This window comes from Malus sylvestris, chromosome 2 (assembly GCF_916048215.2).
Source record: "Malus sylvestris chromosome 2, drMalSylv7.2, whole genome shotgun sequence".
Classification (NCBI taxonomy): domain Eukaryota; kingdom Viridiplantae; phylum Streptophyta; class Magnoliopsida; order Rosales; family Rosaceae; genus Malus; species Malus sylvestris.
In genome coordinates, this window is record NC_062261.1 from 29,555,247 (window position 1) to 29,572,399 (window position 17,153).

Here is a 17,153-nt window from a genome sequence, read left to right on the forward strand (position 1 = left end):
GAAAATGTGATTTTTTTAATATTTATTTTATTATTTTATTTATTTTTGGTTTTTGTTTCTGAAGTTTGTGATAATTATTTTTGTACGTAAATATGGCATATGCCTTTGAGAGATTCCAGAATTTTCTTTTTTATGGTTTGTTCTTCATTTTTCTTGATTGTTTATAAGATATGACGTGTGTGAGCAAATATTACATAAAGAAAATAGCACTTTGATTTTTGATGGTAAATTCTAATAGAATTAAATCTTTTAAATTTCAATATCGAAAAAACTTGACTTTATCGAAGGCGGCTTCTAGTACTTGGAAAGGCTACATAGATAGTGGTCAGTTGTTGAGAAGGGTTATAGTTTGATGGACAAGGACTGTCTGCCCTTCACTTCCGGTGCCCTTTTCGTGCTCTGCTGTTTTGTATGGTCACGGTTAAACCACGTCAACATTTTATATTATTTTTTTATAGATATAATAAGATAAAAATAAATAGTAATATAAAATATTGACGTGGCTTAATCGTGATCACACAAACAGGAGAGCACGAGAAGGGCATCGAAAGTGGAGGGCAGACAATCCTTGTCCTAGTTTGATGTATCAGATCCAGTGAGAACATTAAATCTTGGACCAATTATTTGTCAAATTGTGAGCCTCTTCTAAAAACTTTTCTTCAACAACTTTCATTAACTACGCTTGCATCGTCCGTCGTTGATTTTTGCTACAGTGGGAATTGGAATATAGAACATTTGGCCCATTTCCTTTCTAAAGTAACTGTGGATAAAATTGTCAATATTCTTGTGATTAATATTGGTGGCTTGTCTATCAAGTGTATGTAGGGACCAACTAGTGATGGTAACTTTACTAAGAAGTCTGCCTATGTGTTGGATTTAGGTACTAATATAAACACCAAGTGGCAATGGAGTTTTATCCAGGAGTTGCATCTTCCTCCTAAAGTGCTCTCTTTTATTTGACTTTTATTGCTAGACAAATTATTGACCAATGAACAACGAGTTAGAAGGGGGTTGGCTACGAATCCTTCGAGCGACAGATGTGATGGTGCATTTGAATCACTTAGTCATGTCTAGAGAAGTTTGAATTACAAATTAGAGAACGAATTACTAAAATGGGAAGAAGAAGCATAGAGGGAAGAGAAAATAAAAGATAGGAGAAACTGAAGTAGCAGTGAAAAGAATGAGAAAGTAAAGACTTGTCTCATGGAAAAAAAAAGAGAAAACTCTCAACAAGAATACATAGAGTTTCCTTAAGATAGTGAACTATGCAGAGTGAACTATGCATGGGAAACTAGGAGAGGCATCATCACATTGTCCTTAGTTAGCAGGCGGGAAGGGAAAAGTCTCATCAAGCAGACGTGTTTTGGGTTGTCCGTCAGAGATTGATTTTTTGGCCCAATTCGATTGTCTAGCAATTCAAAAAATAAAAGGGCTAATGTGAGGGACATTAAAATTCACTTATAAGCCTCATAATACGTCGAAGCCCTAGCTGTCCTTTTCCTTTGTAAACCAAATAGGACACTTAAGAAACAACCAAAACCTAAAGCTAGGCTGATCAAATCCAAAATGAGATCACGTTTTAACTAGAGCAGCGCACCTAATTATTAGATAAAGAACATTTCCCTTCCAAGCTCATACAGGAAAACGAGAGAGAAACAAATAAGAGCTTTGTTAACGATGGAGTCGTTTGTGGAACTTGGTGTAGGAAGAAGAAACTTTGTGCAAATTGCTCAACCTAGGCTTCCCGAGGCTACTTGACACACCCCGACCTAAATCAGGGCATACTGGCCGTCACATGAACGTGACGTAACCATGTGCACAGTGCGGAAGCAATAAGGATATAAAGAAATACGAGTGAATAAAAACCAAATTACTAGCAGTACAGACTAAGATAAGGTGCTAGTGCGAGATTAAGTGTGAAATACACAACCAGAGCATAAATAGTCTAAGTGCAGTCAAGCAGGACAAGCACTAATTAAACAACACCCAAAGGTGATCCTACATTTATAATGTTCTGTCAGAACCACCGTCGAAATCCCTGAGAGCCACCCAAGCCTGCTACCTAAAACCTAGAGGGGCGCAAAACAGAAAGTGTGAGTGGGCAAAAACAAAGCTTTTCAAAATCATTTCATTTCTAAAAAAGTTCTAACCCTTCGCCGTATAATTTCCAAGAAAGTATAATATATGCTATTTCAGAAATCATGCTCAAGATGAAAATCCATAGAAATATACCATGTCAAAGTATCACAATAAAATGCTATAAGTAATCCAATTCACATATATCAATGCCAGATATCATATCAATTGAAATCCGCCTAACGTGCCCTGCACGACTGAGTCTATAACTCATAATCAATCTCAATCATATCAAATCCTGCACACGAGTCGGAACCACCTAAAGTGGTCTGTATGACAAGACTAGGTTTAAAATAAATATGCTCTAGTGCTACGATCATGTGAAGGCTATGCGAACGATCGTGGGTCATCTACTAGTCGGAACCACCTATAATGGTCTGTACGACAAGCCTGTGTACCTAACTTGGATCTAAGGTGAGCATATGGTGCGGGAGGTGAACATCACATGAAGAACTGTGCCCTAACTCTGGGCGGGAGCACTAACACTGGGGTGCAGGTTTATGAGCTCTCAATACATCTCACATAACTAAGGCAATCTTATACCTTTAATTTATGAACTTACCTGGCACTTACCAGTGTGTTCGCAACACTAATCATAATATGCAACTACTAATGCATAAATAAAATAGGCAGATACTTTGAATGGCATTTTAAAATGCATAATCATTCAAATTCATTTTTTGGGAAAATCTCAAGTATATAGGTATATACGGAAAACCAAAAGTCCACTCACTAGTATGTTGAAGGGGTCGTAGCCCCCGAGCCTCGATTGATGGCGCTCGTCCTCAGGATAGGTCTCACCTATATGCAAAATAACTAAATAAACGTTATTTAAAGCACATACAGAAAACTAGGAAATAACTTCTCATACAATGCTCAAATGGGGTATTTGAATATACCACCATGACCTACTCAACCTCAGAAACATCCCCATATTTTTAGAAAAATTTTCCGAGCACCTACGCGCCGACCAAGGCATGGCCAGACGCGCGGTCCACGTGTAGGCACGTGCCTTGCACACCAAACGGATTCCCTAACGGCGTTAGGGAATATTCCGTTAAATATAAGTATATACCGTTAATTATACCCAACGCCGTTAATCGCTATTAGGAATATTTCATCAAAGTTGACGAAATATTCATCTTCTTCTCCGGCGAGTCACCGGATTCCGTTGCCGTTGCCAGAAACTGGGAAAAGTTTCTAAACTTCATATCTTCTTCATTTCTCGACCAAAATTCACGAAATTTGTACCAAATTGAAGCTTACAATGAGAAAGAACAAAACCTTACCAAATTTAAGCCCTAAAATCCACGGGATCTTGCTGGAAAAAGGCACGATAATCCGGCCACCTCTGCAACTCGTTGAACCCGAGCCTCCCGACGTCGAAATCACTCCAAAGTTACTCCCCGAGCCTTGTGAAGATGTTTTAAAGCTTCCTATGACTTTAAAACTCACTGAAAGGTCCACATTTACGACTGCATGAACAATACTCCAAATCGGGGTTCTTGAGTTCTCGGGTTTTCGAGGGTTTCACGTCCAACCAAGGGTATAGATGAGCTCCTAAGCTCACAAGGAACACAAAGATCACATCCTCGATCCGTGCCTGCAAAGGTGGGTTTGAAGTTTGTCCGTACAATTGTACGGAAATGGGAAGAAGTCCGAGAGAATGAGGAGAGAGAGAGAGTCAACGTGAGTGTGTGGGTGTATGTGTGGTCCGAATTGGTGCCCAACAAAAAACAAGAAAATAACTTAAGTTCCAAACACTTAGGAATAAAAGAAATGGGTCCAAATCCTAAGCTTAGACCCCATAACCCCACAAAACGTTCAAGGGTATTTTAGTCATTTCATGCCATAAAGAAAATTATTCGAGAAGGGCTGTGACATTACTAGCCTTTTGCAGCGTTATACCAAAAGAGAGCCTTTTGCAACCATGGAAAGAGGAGAAGAAGACTTAGCAAAACAGGAAAAAAAGAAGAAACCAAAGGATTCCTTAGTTGGAACTTGGAGAAATCCTTGCACCTAAATTAAAGAGTTTAGTATGTTAAAGAAGAAAAAAGATGAGTGGATGAGCTAGGCCAAAAACACCAAGCAGAACAAGCTTCCTCTAAGTCAGGAAACCCTGCTTCTTAAAGTGATAAACTTTCCTTTCATTTGAGCTTTCCCATAAGTTTTCCTAGCCTCTACAAAACTACGAAAACACTAGAAACCCTAGATTACCCATCCTTAACCATGCAAGCAAGCACAAGTTCTCGCTCACGCTGAACTAGTGAACTTTTAGCTTTGACCCCACAATTCACTCAGGCAAGTTAGTATTTATTGTAATTATTCAATCATTGCTAAATTGGAGTCATTCACTCTTTCAAAGTATTTCAGGATTGGGTGTCGGAAATGAACTAGGAGAGATGGGTGTCTCCATTGAGGCCAAAATCCCACTCAATCAAAAAGGTCCCCAATATGAATTCAAACCATCTCATTTCCCCTTAACATGGATTAGTTTAGAATATCGCTTTGTAATATAAAAGGATAATGCTTGTGTTCCCTCTGCGTTGGAACCTACTTTGTCCCACCATGTATGATTAATGCATCTTCTTCGAACAAACATCATAATATGAATGTTCATTCTCTTCATCATTATCTAAAGATCCTACATGCAAAAAAACTATCTTTTTTTTTAATACATTAAATTAAAGTACATTCCCTAAATCAACCACCAAATTCAATGATTTTTTTCGTAAATATGGTCTTTAGATGCTACTTGTTACTAAAATCGTCGATTGGTTTGACATGTATAGAAATCGTTTACATCTCCAAATTGAATGATTTTTTTTGCAGATATAGCCTTTAGATGATTAAGGGCTAGTTTGGTATTGCTGTGCTTTTTGAAAAAAAAAATTGTTTCTGCTGTGCTATGAGAATAAACAACTATAAAATAAAGTTAAGTGTTTCGTAAACTTTTTTTGTAAAATTTCTTTAAAAAAAAAAAAAACAGTGTCTGAAGCTTGGTAAGCTTTTATATAAATTGTTGTGAATATGTTAAATGACTAAAAAAGATATGGTATTTAATGTGATATAATAATTGTCAAAGATAATAATGTAGGAGCAAAAGTTATAATTTTGTAAAAGATGTAGGGGTATACTAGCCAGTTGAATATTTCATTAAATAAGCATTGATTACTATGCTTTCGAATTTTTTTTTTAAAAGCATGGTAAAACCCTACTTCTGCTTTTCAATTCTTTGTTGCTGTTATTGACAGTAGTTAAAAAAAAAACTTTTTTTTAGTTTTACCAAACACATTTGATGTTCCAAATTTTTTAATAAGCTGCTTTAAAAATAGCACAATCCCAAACCAGCTCTAAAAAAAGAATGAACGGTTCGATTATGATGTTTGTACAATAAAGATACAATCATAAGTGGGAATAAAATAGACTCCCACATAAAAGAAAAACAAGCATTGTCCATAAAATATTAGTACCTTAGATTTTTTTTTCTTTTGTTTTTTAACATAGGAAATAAAGAAAGATTTGAGTCTTTTCAAATAAGGATATATACCTGGGTACAAATTGGGGAGGTTCATTATATTAGTTAGATTAATATCGATATAGGACTCGTTTGAATGTAATTTTAAAATGATTAAAAATGTTTTTAGAGAAAATGTTTTTTGATTTCAAAAGCACTTAAAGTGATTTCTGCAAGAAGCACTAATTATGTGCTTCTTCCAGGAAGCACTTTAAGTGCTTTTTCATAATTTACTTACATTTTTACTAAGGATTGGTTCCAAGAATATTTTCACCAAAAGCGCTTTCATTCATTTTAAAAGCATATTCTTACAAGTACATAGTTATTTATTTACTTTTTATGGAAGAAGTGGTATTATAATTTAATAGACAAGAAGGAGAACTCAAAATTAAGCGTACAAGCTCAATTTTTTTTTTTTTAACACAACGATATATAACATTAAAGAGTGAGAAAAATAATTAATAATGAATTCGTTACAAGAACTCGAACTTAAATTAAAACGAAACTCAATCTTATAGAAGAAACGTACCAATAATGTGATGAAATGACAAAAGAGGGGGACGAAAGTTGAATATACCAACTACAACAATTAGGCATTCCACGTGTGTGCTTCTCCTACCACATCTAAGAAGCCGTGCATGTTCTCCTTATTCGATACCTAATCTATACGTTTGCACAAGATTTTTCAAACACACTGCCAGATAGTTGGCTTATTCATCAAAACTTCCTTACGAGTTTGAATGGGTTCTAGATATTACACATGGTACACATAAAACTCTCGTATTTAGTTAGCAAATCTCTCTCTCTCTCTCTCTCTCTCTCTCTCTCTCTCTCTCTCTCTCCACTTCCAGAGGATAAAGGTACTATACACCAGCTCGATTATGGCAATCAATCATCATCTGTCTCATAAAACTCTCATATTTAGTTAGCAAATTGTTCGTGGCAGAAATTTCCGTGGGGGATGCTTCCTGGCCGACGAGCACACAGCTCCCCGAGAGGTTGGCGCCGGTTGATGCTTTCTGTCGGGCTCCTGCTTTACTGGCAGGCTTGTCGGGCAAAGCCTGTCGAGCAAGGTTTGTCGGGCAAGTCTGAAAGAGAAGGACATAGTTAACTTTGAAAGGTGCCTTTGTGAGGCCTTAGGTGTAGGCCTTGAGGCTCATAATCAAGATTAACTTTTACGTGCTCAGGCGTGCCACTACCATTTTCAGCATGGCAGATGTAGAACGGATGTTTGAGTTGTAATTATATATATTCGAGAGACTATGTTAGTTATTGACAGGTGTCTTTGTGGGGCCTTAGGTGTAGGCTTTGAGGCTTCCCATTAATAACTAACTTAGTACTCGAATACATAAGGTTCATTTTCTTGATTCTATGAGTTTTATGACCATCATACTTCTGATTACCTGAGCCCGAAGAGCAGAAAGAATCCAAATAGATGCATTTGTAGGGCCTTGAATAGGCCTTGAGGCTTCCCATCAGAACTCCTTCTATACTCCACGTTCTAACCCGAGGAACATGATGAATCCAAATAGGTGCCTTTGTAGGGCCTTGAATAGGCCTTGAGGCTTCCCATCAAAATTCATTCCGTACTCGAACGTTCTATGGCAACCATAATATAACGGAAATAAAACTAAGTGATAGGTCGATTACTTGCGCCCCAAGTAACTTCGGACTTCTTGTTATCAAAGCTTGTCGTGGATGGGTTAAGTCCATATCAGGTTCTTTTTTTTATGCCTTGAGGCCAAGGACTTTTAGAGTAATCAAATCTTGTATGCCCGAGGGCTTAGAACTTAGATCTGACTTGAACTGTGAAGACATATTCAAATCGGATTCAAGCGCTGAGAGAGTCTTTTAATAGTCATATTACTAGAAATAACTTGGATACAACTTGTAGTATACAACATATTGCTAGGCTAATGAATGCAAAGACAAAAACAAAGAGGGTCGGGCAAAGCTGATCGTTTTGCAACTTCCTATCTTTGTGGTTTATCATGAGGTTTGAAAGCTTAGAAAAGGGGTTGGGAGGTGAGTTTACAGAAAGAAATCAATACTACATCAAGAGTTGAACAGGGTAGTAAAGCTATTACAAAGGGTTTATCCCGAAAGGGATGAAGGCTTGGGCTGACTACAGCTTCGTTTTGAAGGCAAATCTGGTTTTGAGCAGAGTTTGTGCTTTTGTTTGTTTGTTTGAGTGTCCTTGACTCTGATTTCTATTTCTCCTTTTATAGACATTTTGGCTTGGCCTCATGTAGCAATAATCTTGCCCGAATGCAGTTTTGAAGGATAGTGACTCATCAGCTATTTACTTGTACTGCCATCATAAAGTACTTTTGGGCTGATTAGCTGGCTGGTCTATACCACTTGGCCCTTGGGTAGGTGAGCAAATGGTACAAATGATCTACACCTAGTCGGGAAAGGCCTTTTCTGCTTTCTGGGCTTGGGCTGAGCTTTGGGCTTTCCTTCTTCTTTTTTTTTGGGCCAACTCCCTTCTAAGCCCAAAGTTTAAGTTTTAACCCAAACAGTGCCCCCTTCAATCAATATTCAGACTGGAATTCCAGGCGCCAATTTTGATTGAATATCCGCATGCTTGTATACCCGTTCTTGGAACTTGCGTTTTTTTAGACAGGATGCCTATGACCCTGCGTCTTTTGCTCTTCTCATGACCTTTGGTTTATCCTATGAGTTTTCTATAAATTCAGGCTTGATTTTGCTTTTTGCTCAGCCAACAAACCTCCTCCAGCCTTCACTTCAATTAACCCTGAGTACTTTTGCCTTCTTAGTTTTCTTCCCAAGACTGAGAAATGAGTTCTTCAAGACTCAAGCAGGGTTTCCTAAAACTCCATTTTCGTGAAAAAAAGAGTTTTCATCAGATAAACACTATCCCCAACACCCTTGGTCAGGCACCCCGCTATCTCCAACACCCTTGGTCAGGCGGTTCCTTTATGAAGACTTGCCTTCCCGCTTGTCACCATGACAAGTCAGACTTCACCATCATACATGGTGATGACTCTGCCTGAGGATCCTCTACCAGGCGCGTCTTGGCCGCACAACCCGATCACCTGATCGGATTCTATCCATGAATGTACCAGAAAACAAGTTGAGACACCATTGCACCTGGAAGGAGTCGAACGTAGCACATCGGAATTAAATTGAATTTGTTGTAAATTTCACCAGTTTGTCGAAAATGAAATAAACATTATCTTAACAATCTTGTGTCTTTCTGTCTTCTTGAATGACTGATGAATATACACTGCACTTTAGCATCCCGAAACCTGCTTTACTTTGCACCTTCTTCAATATAACAATCTCTAACATCCCATAATGTAGGACAATATTTTTTTAAGAATTTAACATTGATGGGATGTTTCTGCCAATTCCCTTCGAGGTCCGCCAAGTAATATCCCCATTTGTCTAATACTTGACTAATTATGAAAGGACCTTCCCACGTCGGGCTCCACTTTCCAAAGCCCCTAAGCTGAGTTCCTAGAGGAAGGAGTGTCTTCCACACCAAATCTCATTTTTTTAAAAGACTTTGCTTTTACCCTTTTGTTATACGCTCGGGCAACAACTCTTTTCCCTTCCTGAATCTGGTTCAGGGCTTCAATTCGGGCTACATCTAAGTCTTCAATCCCTTGACACATGGCTTCGATGTATTCTTCGCTGTGTAACCTAAACTGATTTTGAATTCTGACAGAACTTACATTGATCTCCATGGGAAGCACTGCATCTTGCCCGAAAGTTAGAGCATAAGGAGTTGTCCCTGTTCTCGCCCTCTTGGAAGTTCTGTATGCCCACAAAGTATTCCCCAGCTTTTCATGCCATTTTCTGAACTATCTGTCACCATTCTTTTGATAATGTTTACCAAAATCTTGTTGCTGGATTCTGCCTGGCCATTTGACTGCGGGTAGTAAGGATTGGATTGGATCATCTTTATTTTGTATTTGCTTGCAAATTCTTCAACTTCTTTTGAAATAAAAGATGGCCCTCGATCCGTCACTATGGTTTCGAGCACCCCAAATCTATGCAGAATCTTGGTTTCAATAAAATTTTGGACTGCAGCTGAGGTTATGGATTTTACAATCGAAGCCTCTACCAATTTGGTAAAGTAATTCGTTGCTACAATGATGAAAGTGTGCCCCTTGCTAGAAGCCGGGTAAATCTGCCTGATGAAGTCCATTGCCCATCCTCTGAAGGGCCAAGGCTTGACTACTGGATTTAAAGGCACAGAGGGTACATGTTGGAGAGGACCGTACCTTTGACATTCCTCACACCCTCGGGCATAGGACTTGCAATCTTTTTCCATGTTGGGCCAAAAATAACCATACCGCCTAAGTAACCACCTCATCTTTGTTCCCGCCTGATGTGTTCCACATACTCCTTCATGTACTTCGGCCATTACTCTCATGGATTCCTCTTGGCCTAAGCATTTCAATAATAACCCGTCTGGAGTCTTCCTTAGCAGGTCTTTCGCCCATAAGACATACTTAGTTGCTTGCTATTTATTCTTTTTGCTGGTGGATGAAGAGGGATCTTTCAAATGATGGATGATGGGCGACCTCCAATCTTCTATCTCAGTTTCCTAAACCATTACATCCAAGCTGAATCCCCTTTCCAGAATAGAAGGATGATTTCTCCTTTGAATCTCGACATCCAACCTATATCTTCTTTCCTGTATTGGCATGCCTGAGGCTAATTGTGCCATCTCGTTAGCTGCTAGGTTGGTTCACCTGGGAACATGACTCACCGATATCTCATAATCCCAATAACTCAGCAATTGCGTGGCCGCCAAGTAATATCCTGCCATGGTGATATGTCTACACTTAAACTCCCCATTTAGCTGGTTTATTACCAATTCTGAATCACCAAACACCTCAACTTCCATTGCCCCTAGATCCATCAAGATTTCCAAACCAATTATTAAGGCCTCATACTCTGCCTGATTGTTGGTATTCCCTTGATAATCCAAGAGGAATGAGTAGTAATGATAAATCCCTTGAGGGTTGATAATTACAATCCCAGCTCCTGAAGCCTTATGAGTATAGGAACCATCGAAATAGAGCTTCTAAAGAGTAATCCACAAACCAGTCACTCTTCTTATCTCCTGCTAGACCCACTCCTCTTTGCCCAAAATCCCTTTGCCTGGCGGGATCCAAACATTAGTAACTTCCAGGGTTCCTGGTATATTGATTATCTCATCTTGAGATTCCTGATGCTCCGCCAAGAAGTCAGCAATTGCTTGGCCTTTTACTGCCCTTTAGGGGACCTACTTAAAGCTGAATTCTGATAATGCTAGAATCCACTTCCCAATCCTTCCTGTTAACATCGCATTTGACAACATGTACTTTATCACATTTGTCTTGGCGATGATGTGCACGTGACAAGGTAACATGTAATGTCTCAGCTTATTGGCAGTAAAATACAGAGCTAAGCACAATCTCTCTACCGGGGAATACCTTGTTTCTACCTCGGTCAGAATTCTACTGAGGTAGTACACTGCCTGCTCCTTCCCGCCTTCATTATTTTGAGCTAGCCAACTCCCAATTGATTTATCTGAAGTGGAGATATATAGCTTTAAGGGTTTTCCCCTCTGAGGTGGTACCAACACTGGCAGAGAAGTTAAATAAGCTTTGATACTATCGAAAGCCTCTTGGTGCGGTGGTCCCCACTCGAAATTCTCCTTATCCTTCAGTCTTAATAAATGAGTCAGCAGTTGGATCTTGCCCGCTAGATTGGTAATGAATCTTCTTAAGAAATTAATTTTGCCCAGCAGCCTCTGGAGTTACACTTTGTTGGTGGGTGAAGGCGACTCCATTATCGCCTGTGCTTTGTTCTTGTCCACTTCTACCCCTCTTTGATGAACCAGGAATCCCAAGAAATTGCCCGCTCTCACTCCAAACACACACTTCTTTGGATTCATCTTCAATTTGTGGATCCTCGTTCTTGTCAATGCCTGCCTGAGGTCTATCAGGTGCTGCTCTTCTGTCTTGGATTTCACCACGATGTCATCAATATACACCTCTATATTATGGCCAATCAGATCATGAAAGATGGCATTCATCGCCCTTTGGTAGGTTGCACCAGCATTCTTGAGTCCGAAGGGCATGACCAGATATTCATATGCCCCCACATGCCCAGGGCACCTAAAAGCTGTTTTATGTATATCATCCGGAGCCATCCTTATCTGATTATACCTGGCATTTCCATCCATAAAAAGATAAGACTTTGTGTTTTGCTACTGCATCTATGGATAGATCTGCCATGGGCATGGGATACTCATCTTTAGGTGTAGCGCCATTAATATTTCTGTAATCAACACAACATCGTACTGCTTTTGTTACGGCTTTTAAAACGGGTACAATGTTGGCTAATCACTCCACATATTTGGATGGCCTGATAAATCCGGCTTTTATGAGCCTCTCAATCTCTTCTTTGACCTTCTATTCTATCTCATTCGACATCCTTCGTAGTGTTTGCTTAACCGGCTTATATCCTTCCTTAATGGGCATTATGTGTTCCACCAAGGTTGCATCTAAACCTGGCATCTCAGTGTAATGCCAAGCAAAACAATCTCTGAATTCTTGCAATAGACAGATAATCTATGCCCGATCCTCACTCTCCAACAAACCACTGATTTGTATTGGTCTTGGATCCTCCTTTGTTCCTAGCTCAATAACTTCCAAAGGATCTTGGACCTCTGGTGGTGGCTTATTAGGTTCTGCACACAAAAATTCGACTAGCTTCGGGCTCTCGGGCAATTCGTCTGGCTCATCTAGTTCATATATACACTCGGCCATTTGAATGGCCCTTTCCAATTCTTCTTGACAAGATTCCTCCTTGCTTTTATCCTGGCTGGTTGAAGCTCCTTCCTGCCATTCCTGCTCTTCTCTGTCTAAGAGCTCTTTTTCTTGTCTTCTTCCTTTCCCATACACCAACAGTCGTTTTATCAGGGATCTGACTGCCATTACCTGATCTTTCCTTTTTTGTTCTATCATTGATGGTGTAGGGGTGTTGGGATGATACAAGGTCTATCCCCTTCCTTTCTAGTAAGGAGCATTCCTTGTTCTAGAAGCTTGTGGGCCGTCACCTTGGTAGGGCGGCCGTTCTCATCTGCTCCCGAACATTTCAAGATTCCTACGTTGGGATTGTAGAAACTTGCTTCCGCTACATTGGCTGTGGGAAGAAATGGCCGTGATTCGGCCTCCACCATCTCCCAAAAGTCTGGCCCTTCTGTGTTTACCTCATGATAAACAGCCACTTGCTAATGTAGGGTGGAAGGTATAGCAAGACTTTGGTGGATCCAATCTCTTCCGAGTAAGGCTCCATAGGTGGAGGTGCAGTCCACCACAAAGAACGACAGCATGATCTGTTTAGACCCCAAATCTACTTCTAAAGGCAATATCCCAAGAGTCTTGATGATAGCTTCCGAGAAACTAGAAACTGTGAGGTCTGTAGGAATAAGATCCTCTGTGCCTCCCCAATTTTTTTATCTGCTTGGCCGGTAGTACATTAACAGCTGCCCCTTCATCAATCAAAATCTTCTTGAAGAGCACCCCCTCCAAATGAGCTGTCACATATATGGGCTTCAGATGATTGGCAAGCGAAATGTTCAGGCGGTTGAACAGTTGCCCCTCCATCAATCAAAATCCTCTTGAAGGGCACCCTCTCCAAATGAGCTGTCACATATATAGGCTTCAGATGATTGGAAAGTGAAATGTTCGGGCGGTTGAACACCATCTTGTCTGTATGGATCCTTAAAGGACCCTCTTTGGATGCTTCAGATGATGCAGCTTTTCCCGACTCTCCTTCTTCCGCCATCTCTACATTGACATGAGCCATCATCAGCTTAGTTGTTACGTAATCTCCTTCTATGTCGGCGGGCTGATTTGGTTGGGCAACAAACATGGCAGATAGCACATACGCCATGTTTATGTGAAAGTTGCTAGGCTCTGGTAGTTCCTCTTTTTTGCTTCCAATCTAGTCCATGAACTCATCCAACCAAGCCATCGCATCTGGTGGAAGCAGTGGTTTTGGTGCCTCCTTTAGTTGATTCACACCTGAACATGGTGTTTGTTTTGGAACTTCCCCGAAGGAATCCTCTAATGATAGAGAAGGTTGTTTTCTCTCAAGTGAGACCGTTCCAAAACAAATAGGCTACTCTATCTTCCATCCAGGAGTTGGCACCATAACCATATCTTCTTGAGCTCTCCTCAAGATTCTATATTTCCCAAGGTGTAGGCTTTATGGCACATGGTTTCCTTCGCCTTCAGTCTTGCTATTAGCCTTTTCCACCTCATTCTTACTTATCCAGCGGAGCTGACTACTCCCCCCAGATGACGTTTTCTCCAACTTTTGATTTTTGGATGCTTCTGACGTCGCAGGGGTTTTTAAGGAATTCATGTACACTTTGTGTTGCCTCTGAACCCTTCTGACCATGGCGGCTCCCATTTGCTTAACAGGCTGTCCATTCTTCCCGACCACATACCATTTTCGCCCGAGGCGGGCAGGATTATCTTTTGTGACAGGGTTTGTTATCCTATCATTCCTCTTGACCTCTCTTCCCATATGGCCGTACTGAGAGTGCCCTGCACTTCTCTCTTTCAGCTTCTTGGCATCTTTATCCTTTGCCTTCTCAGAAACTTCATGGTTACGAAATATCTCTGATAAAGCCCTTGGTTGGGAATCGTCTCCCAACCGCTGAAAGACACTTCGGGAGGTATCCTTTCCTGCAGTTCGCCGAGCTTTCTCTTGTGCCTCTTTTCTCTTTTGTTCTTCATTCCTCCTGATCAATTCATGATCTATGAGGGCTCCTGTGGGCGGTATTTCGAGCTCACACTTACATTGGTACTTACTGCACAACACCCTCCCTTTGATTATTGCAGCTCTTGGATATTCGGGCAAGTTAACCACCATTTTTATGGGTTTGTCAACCAGTCTTCTTTCTTCTTCTCTTGTGACCTTCTCTTTTCCCTTCTCCACCCAGGCCATACTGATCATATTTATAGGGGCTTCTGAGAAGGGATCCATATGTTTATCCGTCACCGCAGCTTCTTCTAGTTAGTTGGTCTTAACTCCCCTTTTCTCCCTATCGTCTTTCTCCCTAAGGTGAGGTAAAGACATAGGAATAGGTGGCTTTAGAACCAGATCATCTTATTTTCTGGAGCCTGCGGAGGCGTTCTCCAGTCTTTGTAGCATGTGCAACAAAGCAGTTTGCAAATCTTCTGATCCCTTTGACATACTTCTTTGATCAAAGATCCCACCGGGCGTGCCAAAACTATGTTCGTGGCTGAAATTTCTGTGGGGGATGCTTCCTGGCCGATGAGCACACAGCTCCCCGAGAGGTTGGCGCCGGTTGATGCTTTATGTCGGGCTCCTGCTTTACTGGCAGGCTTGTCGGGCAAAGCCTGTCGCGCAAGGCTGAAAGAGAAGGACATAGTTAACTTTGAAAGGTGCCTTTGTGATGCCTTAGGTGTAGGCCTTGGCGCCGGATGTTTGAGTTGTAATTATATATATTCGAGAGACTATGTTAGTTATTGACAGGTGTCTTTGTGGGGCCTTAGGTGTAGGCCTTGAGGCTTCCCATTAATAACTAACTTAGTACTCGAATACATAAGGTTCATTTTCTTGATTCTATGAGTTTTATGACCATCATACTTCTGATTACCTGAGCCCGAAGAGCAGAAAGAATCCAAATAGGTGCCTTTGTAGGGCCTTGAATAGGCCTTGAGGCTTCCCATCAGAACTTCTTCTATACTCCACGTTCTAGCCCGAGGAACAGGATGAATCCAAATAGGTGCCTTTGTAGGGCCTTGAATAGGCCTTGAGGCTTCCCATCAAAATTCATTCCGTACTCGAATGTTCTATGGCAACCATAATATAACGGAAATAAAACTAAATGATAGGTTGATTACTTGCGCCCCAAGTAACTTCGGACTTCTTGTTATCAAAGCTTGTTGTGAATGAGTTAAGTCCACATTAGGTTCTTTTTTTATGCCTTGAGGCCAAGGACTTTTAGAGTAATCAAATCTTGTATGCCCGAGGGCTTAGAACTTAGATCTGGCTTGAACTGTGAAGACATATTCAAATCGGATTCAAGCTCTGAGAAAGTCTTTTAATAGCCATATTACTAGAAATAACTTGGATACAACTTGTAGTATACAACATATTGCTAGGCTAATGAATGAAAAGAAAAAAACAAAGAGGGTCGGGCAGGGCTGATCGTCTTGCAACTTTCTATCTTTGTGGTTTATCAGGAGGTTTGAAAGCTTAGAAAAGGGGTTGGGAGGTCAGTTTACAGAAAGAAATCGATACTACAGTAAGAGTTGAATAGGGTAGCAGAGTTATTACAAAGGGTTTATCCCGAAAGGGATGAAGGCTTGGGCTGACTACAGCTTCGTTTTGAAGGCAAATCTGGCTTTGAGCAGAATTTATGCTTTTGTTTATTTGTTTGAGTGTCCTTGACTCTGATTTTGTTTGTTTGAGCAGAGTTTGTGCTTTTGTTTGTTTGTTTGTTTGAGTTTGTGCTTGTGTTTTTTTTTTGGGCCAACTCCCTTCTAAGCCAAAAGTTTAAGTTTTAACCCAAACACAAATGTTGCTCTCTCTCTCTCTCTCTCTTTCTCTCTCTCTCTCTCTCGAGAGGATAAAGGTAATATACACCAGCTCGATTATGGCAATCAATCATTATCCGTCTCAAGGCAACCAGTTGCCTTTAGTAGAAGTTGGGGGAATAGGATCCTATCTGAATTCTCTTTGTGAGGATTCCAAATATCACTTCATCGTGTCCTTTCATCTAGTGCAAGTGGGAGATTGTTGGAAATGTGCCCTAAAACTAATCATATGATGATACTTTACGAACATTTCACATATTAAACTAATCTAGTTTAATATCAAGGGCAAAGATTATGGTTTTAAGTTGTCTCATATAAATGTTATATGCTTAAAGGATAAGTCCAAGGAATATGTAATTAGGAGAATGTAATTTAAACAAGTTAGATTAATGAGACCATTCTCTTTCGTATACATATCCTAAACGTTCCTGATCATAGAATTGCCAATTGGGCATTGACAGTCCGTTAAGATCAGTACATGCTATGTCTTCTCACAGGGAGAGTGACTAGTCTCGAGTCATTGGTGTGATTGACACCAAGACAAGCATGTAGGTGCTCAATAACGAATGAGTCCACTGAACACGATCAACGAGGAGTTCTCATACTCATGTCACATGAGAACTCATGGTTGGGATAATGCAAAGTAGTCATTTGACTTGAGGCATCATAGTTGTCTTGTGGTTAGGTCCTTGATCTTTCACTATGTCAAAGTCACCCCGTCAGAGGGTGTCCACGGCATAGTTAGGGTTAAGCCACTTAGCCATGGAGGCAAGTGAATGCGCAACAAGGGATCTCTGACCTTCAAATCGTTTGAGGGAGAATACTCTATGATATGATTAAGAATCTCTGGCCAGAGTATGAATGAGATTTAGGAAGTCATTCCAAATCACATTCAA

General features: G+C 40.3%; 1 long non-coding RNA gene across 1 annotated transcript; it reads left to right on the forward strand.

Moving 5' to 3' along the window:
• Positions 1–6,126: 6,126 nt before the first annotated feature.
• LOC126589744 (uncharacterized) lies at positions 6,127–15,313 on the forward strand. The gene is made up of 2 exons (XR_007611908.1): positions 6,127–6,932; positions 15,191–15,313. It is a non-coding gene; the product is annotated as an uncharacterized LOC126589744 (long non-coding RNA).
• The last annotated feature ends 1,840 nt before the right edge of the window (positions 15,314–17,153 follow it).